A 13235-nucleotide genomic window follows, 5' to 3' on the forward strand; every position below is an offset into this window, starting at 1 on the left:
CTTAAGTCCAAAAAGGAGCATATGATCGGGCTGTTCCTGCGCTTTGTATTTTTGCGTTGTTTCGAAATTGAATACTGTGTCACATCTGTTTACTGGTGTATGATCCTGGTCGGATATAGCGTTTGGTTTGTGTGCAGTGTGCTCCGGCTGGCAAAGTACCGTGGCTGGTTCAGCACGTGGCTTCTGTCAGAATTTGAACTCTCTGGACGTGACGTCAGATCCACCCACTAGCGAGCACAAAGAGTAGATTTACGTAATTCACATGTGCACACGCGTAGTGCAAACTGTTGCAGATATAGAAAAGCACGATACATCATGTAAAAGAGAAGGAGTAATGATTATTCTGTTGGTTTTCATAAATGCTCTGAAGATAATGTGTGTGGGAAGATAAAGCGCTAAGCAGTAAATAATTAAATAGCTTTTACAATTTTTATTACACAAGAGTGACCAAGCAGTAATTTGTAGTGCTCATCAACGCGCAACGACTCACCTATTGACGTGTTTCATAACGAAATTAATAACCTGTGAAGGACTTTTTTATTAAACTTTTGATTAAAATCAGCTTATCATTTTATCAAAGAAGCTTCAATAATGGCAAGACAATATGTGTTGAAAAACGAGATTACGCACCAGCTACAACATTTAGTTTGTAAGATTTACATTTTTGTTATTTTTAATTAATTATTTACAAATGTACATTGTTCTGCCCGTAATTCGTAACTGATGAGAGCTGCATTAATTCCGTTGTGGAAAGAGCAGCCAAATTCCCGTAAGATAAAGGGACCATAGCTATGTCTATTTTGTAATTACTGAAGGCATAGAGATCATGAAGTGTATTGCTTACTGCTGCTAAAATTCAGCTTTGCTTACAATTTAATTGTGGGAAACTACTGCTCGTAGAATTAAGCATGAGATACCGGTTCTGGTTAAATTTTTAGAGTGTATCTGATGGCATATTCAGAGTTGTTATTATACTTGTATATGGTGATAGCACGAATTCGTTAAGCACATAGAAGCTAGGATTTTCTGGAGATGGATGTGCTGAGGGCTTAAAAGGGCTGTGGCACGTTGCTCTTTCGCACTCTTCGGGATGGTTCGGTAGAGGCAAGACTTGTGCTAGTTAACGTGGTGATACACTACTGGCCGTTAAAATTGCTACACCAAGAAGAAATGCAGATGATAAACGGGTATTCATTGGACAAATATATTATACTAGAACTGACATGTCATTACATTTTCACGCAATTTGGGTGCATAGATCCTGAGAAATCGGTACCCAGAACAACCACCTCTGGCCGTAATAACGGGCTTGATACGCCTGGGCATTGAGTCAGGCAGAGCTTGGATGGCGTTGACAGGTACAGCTGCCAATGCAGCTTCGACATGATACTACAGTTCATCAAGAGTAGTGACTGGCGTATTGTGACGAGCCAGTTGCTCGGCCCTCATAGACCAGACGTTTTCAGTTGTTGAGAGATCTGGAGAATGTGTTGGCCAGGGCAGCAGTCAAACATTCTGTAACATGCGGTCGTGCATTATCCTGCTGAAATGTAGGGTTTCGCAGGGATCGAATAAAGGGTAGAGCCACGGGTCGTAACAAATCTGAAATGTAACGTCCACTGTTCGAAGCGCCGTCAGTGCGAACAAGAGGTGACCAATACGTGTAACCAATGGCACCACATACCATCACGCCAGGTGATACACCAGTATGGCGATGACGAATACAGGCATTCAATGTGCGTTCACCCTGATGTCGCCAAACACGGATGCGACCATCATGATGCTGTTAACAGAACCTGGATTCATCCGAAAAAATGACGTTTTGCCATACGTGCACCCAGGTTCGTCGTTGACTACACCATCGCAGGCGCTCCTGTCTGTGATGCAGCGTCAAGGGTAACCCGCAGCCATGGTCTCCTAGCTGATAGTCCATGCTGCTGCAAACGTCGCCGAACTGTTCGTGCAGATGGTTGCTGTCTTGCAAACGTCCCCATGTGTTGACTCAGGGATCGAGACGTGGCTGCACGATCCGTTACAGCCATGCCTGTCATCTCGACTGCTAGTGATACGAGGCCGTTGGGATCCAGCACGGCGTTCCGTATTATCCTCCTGAATCCGCGGATTGCAAATTCTGCTAACAGTCATTGGATCTCGACCAACGCGAGCAGCGATGTCGCGATACGATAAACCGCAATCGCGATGGGCTACAATCCGACTTTGACAAAAGTCGGAAACGTGATGGTACGCATATCTCCTCCTTACACGAGGCATCACAACAACGTTCCATCAGGCTACGTCGGTCAACTGCTGTTATTGTATGAGAAATCCGTTGGAAACTTTCCTCATGTCAGCACGTTGTAGGTGTCGCCACCGGCGCCAACCTTGTGTGAATACTCTGAAAAGCTAATCATTTGCGTATCATAGCATCTTCTTCCTATCGGTTAAATTTCGCGTCTGTAGCACGTCATCTTCGTGGTGTAGCAATTTTAATGGCCAGTAGTGTAGATATTTTCACGTTGTCAGTCGCTACACTTTCATATATTTCGCGTCAGTTCAGTGGGGACATAGAAATGTTCTACTGTGCTCAGGATTCTGTTTCATTTCTGCCAGTTGTTTAGCAGCGCTTGGATTTAGTTAAGCCGATTTGGACTTTGGGTTATTTGCACTGACTCTGATTCTTAACTCAGTTCGCCAGTGGGACTATATTTTCGTCACTGATAAGCTCTTAAGCTTACTGCACTGTATGTTGATTAGACTACCGTTTATTTGTGCTAGTGTAGAGTTTGACTTCGATTAATTTTAGATGTGGTGACCGCCTGCGTACTCCATGTTTCATTTATATACTACGCTTGCCAACCACTATATATGGGGCTCTAGCTAAAGTTTAATTCACGAAATTACGTAGATTTTATAATCAGTCTACGAAATTTTGTGTGATATTAAGAACAAATAAACTTCATTTGTTAAAATTATCCGCCTGTTGTTGGAGTATATTATTTAGATTTGCTGCACCTACGATCAACCTAACGTTATTTTAAATCTAATTAGTACATGAGAGACAATTTTATTATTGCTAATTTTTATGTAAAGCTACAAAAACTGGGGTCAGATAGGCATCCCCTAAGACGAAGTATTATCGATAAATACAACTACGTCTCGACTGAATTTATTCGATACATTACAATTTATTAATTGCTACGCGTTTCGGATACTTTGCTCTGTTAGCGGGTCACAGTTTAGATTCGTTGTTCAGCAGCTCTGTTCTCGTTCCCCCAGTGCCAAAGATGTCGATGATTCTAGAAATAATAGAAATTTATTTGCTTATAAGTAAAATTTGTTTTCTGTTTTGAAACTAAATCACGTGAGTTTAACTACGCGAACATTTTACTTTCAATGAATGAGGTAACTCAGTCCATTATGGAAAGAGCTGCACTTTTTCAGTCACCAACGCTTTGTTAGAGGTACGCAGTAAATTCATATGATAGTGTTGTTTTGTAGATTCCGAGGTGTGTAATCAGTAGGAAAGGTTTTTATTCTTTCTCTGTGGGTATTGGTGTCCTTCTGACATATGGATGTTGCGCATTAATTGTTTAGTGCCGATGAATGTGAGGAATATGCATAGATAACAATGTTGGGTTCTTGTTGTTGATAGGGGCGAGAGAAGAGTCGTTGCTGGGACGTAACCAAGGCCTTTTTAGAAGCACCGAATGGGCACCGATCTTACCGCCTCCATATCATGCTTCTCTAGTGCAAGGTTCACCATCAGACAAAGGCCTGACAGCTAAAAAGTACAGAAGTACGAGTCTAGATATGACTGTCGCGGTGCATTGTTACCTGCGGCATCAAATCATGCTTTTAACGTTTCTAAAACATATCATCAACAATTGCGTAACAGTTTGTGTGTTTTAAAGTGTATGTTATGGGAATACTTTACTATTAGTAGAACATTCGTGAACTTGTAAATGAAAGTCTGTCACCAACATTTTTAGAGCACTCACAATGAAACAGATGTGCCGCACATATATTGGTTGCACATAATCATTAAGAAACAGTGTTTCTGATAGGTAAATTGTTCTCTTCTTTACATTATGATTGTTTGTCTTTATTACTGTTTAGCATATTTCTAGTGTGATTGTTTTCTTTTATTTATTTCATTGTTTTGCTGTTGATAAAAAACACATTCTATTGTAGGCAGGTAACTGTAAAAGCTTACCATTACACACTGTCTTGTATTTCACATGTATGGTGAGAACAACTGAGAGTACAGTTGTAACTGTAAAGTTTATTGTAGTCAAAATCGCGCAAAATAATTTGTGACTCTACGTGTTTCAGCTGCAAAACCATTGTCAACATCCTACATGATGAGTCTTACTCAATGGATGTGCCATAATACGAGAGCTGTTCGGAAACTAATGTTTTATCGGGCGCGAAATGGAAACCACAGTGAGAATCCGGTGAAGCTTTAGTTCAAATGGCTCTAAGCACTTAACATCCGGTCATCAGTCCCATAGACTGAGAACTACTTAAACCTAACTAACTAACTAACTAACCTAAGGACATCACACACTCCCATGCCCGAGGCAGGATAAGAACCTGCCACCGTAGCAGCAGCACGTTTCCGGACTGAAGCGCCTAGAAACGCTCGGCCACCGCGGCCGGCCGGTGAAGCTTTGCACAGGTGCATTGGGCAGTGTATCTAGTACGTTCGTCCATCGCGTCATGTCGCTCTTTTCAGTTCTAACAGTGAGCACGTATAGATGCCTGGATAAATAGTGTCTCATGCCATGTATGAGGGCCCAGTGAGAGATTTCGCGTGTTATCATGCAGCCCACATAACGCAACTTTCATGCGTTTCCTTCGTCGTGACAATTCTTGGCCGCAATCTGCAAGGGCAATGAAGATGCTTCTGCAGCGTTTCCGATGGAATGTATTGATGTGTTGATCAGCCTAAAACAGCCCTTAATTGGCTCCCCCTGAGTTTCATCTCTACTCACATGAACCGCTGACTATGAAGACAAAATTATGGAACAGACAACGAGCTGTTGCCTAGTGTAGAGAATTGGTGGAAAGCGCGACAGTATTGGAAAGTTGGTACACCGCTACGACAAATGTCTGAAGTCGGAGAGACGACTATGTATGGAAGTAACTGGAAACTGTCGCAATTAGAAATTTTGTACCATCACAGTGGTTTCTATTTCAAGACCGATCGGACCTTACTTTCCGAATAGGCCTCCTATATCAAGAGACATGAGCTGTGTGAGGCTTCTTCCATTTGTGGCCTAAATTAAAATTCATCACAAGAACTGTTGATAACAATTATACAGTCAAAACTGATAGAGAGACAATATTATTTCGGGGTGCAATAAACACGTTACGGCACATGTTTTTATAGCGCACTTGCTAGCTTGTGAGACATGGTGATGGGCCAGACCGGATCGAATCCGCACGGCGGATTAACCACTGACCGGCTAGAATGTGGCTTGCAAGCGGTCTCTCATTCTCGTTTAGGCAAACTCTGGGATGGTCCTAACATCCACTTCAGGGACTACGATACGCAAACGGTTAAAATACAGTGACACACAGGATAAAGTGTCCACGATTCTCAGACAGATGGTGCACACGACTTTGCTCCCATAACTTGCCTTGATGACTGTGCAGTCAATGAATTAGTCTTTCCAGAAAGTTAAATAACAAAAATTAAATCCTCAAGCAACATAGTACAAACTAATTTTGCCAAACCCTGAAAAAGAGGACCGTGTAGACGTGATAAACGCTAGGGAAAATGCAAAAATAAAATGGAAAAGACATAATTTTAGAGACTTTTCTGGTCTCATACAGATATTATTTTATGTATATAGACTGAAGCAGCGAATGAAACTTGTACCAAGGCCGGGAATCAAACCCACGTCTGTTGCTTACTAGGCAGGTGCTTTGGCACAGCAGTTTACACAACTGAACGGATTACCCCATTACGCCTACCTCCTCGATCCAAATTCTCACTGCGTGCTCATCTACTTTAAATTACCCCTTACATAAGAATAGTACTGCCAACGCCGGCCGGGGCGGCCGAGCGGTTCTAGGCGCTTCAGTCTGGAACCGCGTAATCGTTGCAGTCGCAGTTTCGACTCCTGCCTCGGTCATGGATGTGTGTGATGTCCTTAGGTTAGTTCGGTTTAAGTAGTTCTAAGTTCTAGGGGACTGATGACCTCAGATGTTAAGTCCCATAGTGCTCAGAGCCATTTGAACCATTTGAACAAGCATCAGATTACAAAACTTTGCATGGTCATAAGATTTTCTTTTGTTCTGTAAGTCGAGTGACGTTTCTGGTAGACTTCCCGTATGTGCAAAAGCCAAACTATGATCACATTCCATGTAAATAGTAGGATCTCCTTCACAACTCAGTGCTTGTAGCAGTTTAGATCTCGGACGAAGAATTAATAAAGCACAATGGTATCCGAAACAACATTCATACTGATAACTTATGCTCATTGTTATAGAAGAGTAGTAGGTAGAATTCAGTCAGCTACAATAGATACGCTGAAAATTTGTTATCAATCTTTCGAACTAGTGTCGCAAGTAGCCACTGACCCACATTTTCAGTGGTCAGTATGGCACAACAGCTCTTGACGGGCCTTGGCCTCCTCAGCTATCTTCCTCTGTACGGGGTCTCTACTTTCTTCTTCCATCCTCGGATCTCCACCTTGGTGAGGTCAGCCAACACAATGTCCAGCCGTCTAGCTCTTGGACGGTCCTTCCTGCTGGTGGAATACAATCTGCCTTTCGTTATTGGTTTAGGCATCTTGTCATCCGATGTCCCCTTCACATGTCCTAATCATGGTGTTCTTTGAGATTTAACAAATTTCGCTATATCTGTCCCTTGTATAAGCTCTTGTATTTTATGGTTATACTTAACTCTCCAACCCTCTGCCTCTCTCAAGGGCTCTTAAATTTTCGCAGCGTTTCCCTCTCAAATTCCCTTAGGTTGTTCAAATCTGTTTATAACTCATGTATAACAACTGGTTGCACATGGGAACAGTATCTGCTTAGTTGACCTTGTAATTAGAGAATTTTTAATACCTATAAGTTAGCATAACAGCCTCTGTTTCCTGCTTATATCGTTTCTCTAATTTATTGTTTCACATTATTATTCCTGGTTAACAGCACACCTATGTGATCCAAATAGCTGACAGCTTTAAAAAATTTATTAGAGACCTTCAGTTCATGTGGTGTTCTCGTTGCCTTGAAAATGACATTACCATGTATTTGGTCTTGTTTTCGTTTACCATAAGTCCAATTTTTGCTCCTTCTGCCTTCATTGTTTCGTAATTTATTTTAGGGTGTTTACATCTCTTGCAATATTTCCAACATCATCCGCATATGCACGCATCTCACTGGATTTCATTATTATTGGTCCTCTCTTGTCTATTTATTGTGCAGTGCTGAGTCGTGCAGGATTGAAGATAAATAATCAGCCCGTTTCACTCCATCTGTGAAGTTAAAGCTCTTGGTCACTTTGTTGTTCACTTTTGCTTTTGCCTTTTTGTCCTTCGTTGTTAGCTCAACAAATCTTCTTAACTTGTCACAGGTGCCCGATTCTTTTAGTACTTTATACAATGCTGGCCTATAAAAAGCTTGTTTAAAGTCAACAAACAGGAAGTGGTGATCAATAAATATTCATTAAATTTCCCTTTATTTCTCTAATAACAGACAACTGATCAGAAGTGCCTCTATTTGACCGGAAACCATATTGATATTTTCCGAGCATATTTTCCGCGCAGTTCTTTATCCTTTCTTTCAGCACCCCAGAAAATAGGTTGTAGGCTGTATTTAATAAATTTAGGCCTCCATAAATTTCACAAGCTAACTTTTCTCCTTTTTTATATGTAGGGCATATTATTCCAGTTTCCCACTCCTCAGACATGCTTTATTTTCCCATATGTTATTTGTTATGACACTACCCTATCTTCACCAGGTGCATGGTTACTTTTCAATTTACGTATCATCGACTCCACGTCTTTCATTGTTGGTCTTTGTGCTTCTTCCCTTTCCTCTATTTTCTCCTCTTCTTTTGGATGTCTTGATACTTCATCTTATTTGGTATTGAGCATATCTTCAATATATTTTTCCCATCTCTGCAGTATTTCTTGTTCGTCTCTGATTATCTTTCCATTTCTTTTTTTACATGCATTTTCTGTTCGTTAAAATTTTTATCTCAGCTTTCCTGTGACATGATACAATTTTCTTGTTTCATTTTGTTCCTTCAGTTCTTCTATTTCTTAAAATTTTGCTTTCAACCATTCCTTTTTCTTGTTCTTACATGTTCTGTGAGCATTAGACATTAATTCTTTATACATCTCCACATTTCGTCTTGTCTCTCTCTGTAGCATTCCCTGTCTTGCTGCATTTTTTTATGGTCTGTTGCTAGACTGCATTCATCATCAAACCATTTGTTTCCTTCCTTTTTTATCCCAGTTGTTTCCTCTGCTTTGCATCCTCTTCCATCTGTCTCGATTTACCATTGTTTCCTCGCCGGCTGTCAGGAGGTCTTTAATTTTTCTTTGGTGTACTTTTACAATTTCTGGGTCATTCATAGTGGTCTGAAACGCAGTTTGGACTCTGCAGTTCGATACATTTATGACTGATATAGCATATCGTGCTTTTACTAACACATGGTTTATTTGGTTAACTACTCCACTTACGTTTGATTTCATGTTGGAAGATGTATTCTCTTATCTGGGAAACTCGTATCCTTGACTAGTAAATTATTTCTAGCAGCAAAATGACATATATTTCCATTCTCATTACTTTCTTCATGTCATACGGATACAGTATTCCCGATATTCTTCCACATTCGTTTCGCCGAACTTCTACATTAAAGTCCACCAAAACTAGTAGTAGGTCGTAGTTTTATCATTTTCTACATGTGCATTTTCTACATGTCAATCTTTATATTGAGCAAGCAATGAAGGAAACAAAGGAAAAATTCGGAGTAGGTATTAAAATCCATGAAGAATTAATAAAAACTTTGAGGTTTGCCGATGACATTGTAATTCTGTCAGAGACAGCGAAGGACTTGGAAGAGCAGTTGAACGCAATGGATAGTGTTTTGAAAGGAGTATATAAGATGAACATCAACAGAAGCAAAACGAGGATAATGGAATGTAGTCGAATTAAGTCGGGTGATGCTGAGGGTATTAGATTAGGAAATGAGACACTTAAAGTAGTAAAGGAGTTTTGCTATTTGGGGAGCAAAATAACTGATGATGGTCGAGGTAGAGAGGATATAAAATGTAGACTGGCAATGACAAGGAAAGCGTCTCTGAAGACATCGAGTGTAGATTTAAGTGTGAGAAAGTCATTTCTGAAAGTATTTGTATGGCGTGTGGCCATATATGGAAGTGAAACATGGACGATAAATAGTTTAAACAATAAGAGAATAGAAGCTTCCTAAATGTGGTGCTACAGAAGAATGGTGAAGATTAGATGGGTAGATCACATAACTAATGAGGAGGTATTGAATAGGATTGGGGAGAAGAGACGTTTGTGGCACAACTTGACTAGAAGAAGGGACCGGTTGGTAAGACATGTTCTGAGACGTCGAGGGATCACCAATTTAGTAATGGAGGGTAGCGTGGAAGGTAAAAATCGTAGAGGGAGACCAAGAGATGAATACACTAAGCAGATTCAAAAGGATGTAGGTTGCAGTAGGTACTGGGAGATGAAGAAGCTTGCACAGGATAGAATAGCATGGAGAGCTGCATCAAACCAGTCTCAGGACTGAAGACCACAACAACAACAACATGTGCTTTCAAGGTCTTCATAAAACTGTTCTGTTATTCCTTCTTCTGCTCGCTATGTTCGTGCACGTGCTGTTATTATAATTATACACTCCTGGAAATGGAAAAAAGAACACATTGACACCGGTGTGTCAGACCCACCATACTTGCTCCGGACACTGCGAGAGGGCTGTACAAGCAATGATCACACGCTCGGCACAGCGGACACAACAGGAACCGCGGTGTTGGCCGTCGAATGGCGCTAGCTGCGCAGCATTTGCGCACCGCCGACGTCAGTGTCAGCCAGTTTGCCGTGGCATACAGAGCTCCATCGCAGTCTTTAACACTGGTAGCATGCCGCGACAGCGTGGACGTGAACCGTATGTGCAGTTGACTGACTTTGAGCGAGGGCGTATAGTGGGCACGCGGGAGGCCGGGTGGACGTACCGCCGAATTGCTCAACACGTGGGGCGTGAGGTCTCCACAGTACATCGATGTTGTCGCCAGTGGTCGGCGGAAGGTGCACGTGCCCGTCGACCTGGGACCGGACCGCAGCGACGCACGGATGCACGCCAAGACCGTAGGATCCTACGCAGTGCCGTAGGGGACCGCACCGCCACTTCCCAGCAAATTAGGGACACTGTTGCTCCTGGGGTATCGGCGAGGACCATTCGCAACCGTCTCCATGAAGCTGGGCTACGGTCCCGCACACCGTTAGGCCGTCTTCCGCTCACGCCCCAACATCGTGCAGCCCGCCTCCAGTGGTGTCGCGACAGGCGTGAATGGAGAGACGAATGGAGACGTGTCGTCTTCAGCGATGAGAGTCGCTTCTGCCTTGGTGCCAATGATGGTCGTATGCGTGTTTGGCGCCGTGCAGGTGAGCGCCACAATCAGGACTGCATACGACCGAGGCACACAGGGCCAACACCCGGCATCATGGTGTGGGGAGCGATCTCCTACACTGGCCGTACACCACTGGTGATCGTCGAGGGGACACTGAATAGTGCACGGTACATACAAACCGTCATCGAACCCATCGTTCTACCATTCCTAGACCGGCAAGGGAACTTGCTGTTCCAACAGGACAATGCACGTCCGCATGTATCCCGTGCCACCCAACGTGCTCTAGAAGGTGTAAGTCAACTACCCTGGCCAGCAAGATCTCCGGATCTGTCCCCCATTGAGCATGTTTGGGACTGGATGAAGCGTCGTCTCACGCGGTCTGCACGTCCAGCACGAACGCTGGTCCAACTGAGGCGCCAGGTGGAAATGGCATGGCAAGCCGTTCCACAGGACTACATCCAGCATCTCTACGATCGTCTCCATGGGAGAATAGCAGCCTGCATTGCTGCGAAAGGTGGATATACACTGTACTAGTGCCGACATTGTGCATGCTCTGTTGCCTGTGTCTATGTGCCTGTGGTTCTGTCAGTGTGATCATGTGATGTATCTGACCCCAGGAATGTGTCAATAAAGTTTCCCCTTCCTGGGACAATGAATTCACGGTGTTCTTATTTCAATTTCCAGGAGTGTATTTCTGAATTTTCCTTTTATTAGAATAAATTTCATTATTTCCGTCTGTGATCACAAACTTGTTAAGTTCTCAGACTACCGACTTCGGTCGGCAATGACCATCTTCAGATCTGCAGCAAAACATGGGAAAAACAGAAATATAACTAATGGATTGTCTGCAGCTTAAAAGAATAAAACGGGCCATAATGAAGATTATTACTGACACACGTGTGAAAATTATGCGCTTTGTGTATGAAACCGTACCAGTCAATTAACAGGATTATCTAATTAATAAAATATATTATATAAACAGAGAAGGGACAAGAAAACACGAGAGTAGTAAGCACAACGTAAGGAAACGAAATAAATATATATAGCACCCTGTACTAGGTAAAGACAAAGGCAAGGTGAGAGGCGTTCAGTGATGAACCCTCCCGCCACATGTTGTGCGACACACTTCGCCTGGCCCCTCTGTCAAGACCACTCCGGTTTGGGTGAGCTCTCAGGTAGTTACGCCACCGCCCGCACAGTCCTTGACTTCGTCGGAGCACTTAAACTCTCAGTCCCGACACTGAGGGTGCCTTCCATAAGGCGGTGTCCCCTGGCAGGGCGTAGTTATAAATGAACCGTAGAATTTTGGTTGTTTTCGGTTGTAATTATATTTTTCCTCCGTGTCACAAGAATTCTTATTTCTTGTATAATTTTGTTATGTGTAGAACATAAAAACGCATTATTGTGCGTGTCCAGGTGGGAAATTAATACGAAATTTTGACAGTGTATTTCTTCTCCTTTTGAACAAGAATACACTAAGAATTTCACATAGTATGTCATGGCCGTCCTGTCCACATTCTTTATCCCGTTCTGTACCTCCTAATAACTTACCAGTCGAATGTAAAGTGATCCTTGTCCTGAATAATGAATCATATAATCCCGCCGTGCAATTTCGCTTCAGTTGGTGTACCGTTCAGATGAGGCTTTTTTTTGCATTGGCTCATATTTCTCGAAGCTAGATTCTATTCCTGTTGAGTTTTCAAGTACTGATTTTCTCTTTTTGCACTTACATTTGTGTTACATGAAAACAAAACTAAACTTTAATATTCAACTAAATAAGAATAATATTTCTTCTGCAATATAAAGTAATGAAGCATTCGCAACCTCGTTGTTCATATGAGACGTGGACGAGACTGCCATCTCGTTAATTGTGTCAACACTCCTGGCAACAATTGTCATCTGTAAAAATTTAGTTGATGAAAAAATGTTCAAATGTGTGTGAAATATTATGGGACTTAAATGCTAAGGTGATCAGTCCCTAAGCTTACTCACTATTTAACCTAAATTATCCTAAGGACAAACACACACACACCCATGCCCGAAGGAGGACTCGAACCTCCGCCGGGACCAGCCGCACAGTCCATGACTGCAGCGCCTTAGACCGCTCGGCCAATCCCGCGCGGCTTAGTTGATGATTTCCTGTAGTTTCTTTCATGTTGTTAACCAAAAATATATCTATCTTGTTTACTTTTTGTCGTTAATTTATTGAAGTTGGCATCACGTTAATTGCACATTGGAAAAAGATTTAAACGTGTGATGCTGGCAAAACTGAACACAAAATTGCTAAAATATAATAAGAAAACGCATTGGAGCCACCATACACGATAGAAATTCAGTAACCAGTACACGAACAATGTAGCCGGCTCAGTAGCAATTGAAAATGGATATACATTGATCTGATGATAACGCCATTTTTGCGACCAAGAGATGCCTTCAAATTATATATTGGCTGCCAACAATATGACCGAACATTGCTGAAAATGCTTCAAACATATATTTATCTTATCTCCAAGCATATTTGCTGTCTTCGTTTTCAATAATTCGCCGCCTTGGTCATAGATTTAGGTTTCCCGTGAGTTAGCATGAGTTTGAGTCCCTGTTATAAAGTGAAATGTG

At 42.2% G+C, this 13235-nt stretch overlaps 1 protein-coding gene across 1 annotated transcript in view; it reads left to right on the forward strand.

Moving 5' to 3' along the window:
- LOC126187926 (glycosyltransferase 25 family member) overlaps nt 1–13235 on the forward strand; it is an 861577-nt gene that overhangs the window by 800922 nt on the left and 47420 nt on the right. The window lies entirely within an intron of this gene.

This window comes from Schistocerca cancellata, chromosome 5, assembly GCF_023864275.1.
Source record: "Schistocerca cancellata isolate TAMUIC-IGC-003103 chromosome 5, iqSchCanc2.1, whole genome shotgun sequence".
Lineage (NCBI taxonomy): Eukaryota > Metazoa > Arthropoda > Insecta > Orthoptera > Acrididae > Schistocerca > Schistocerca cancellata.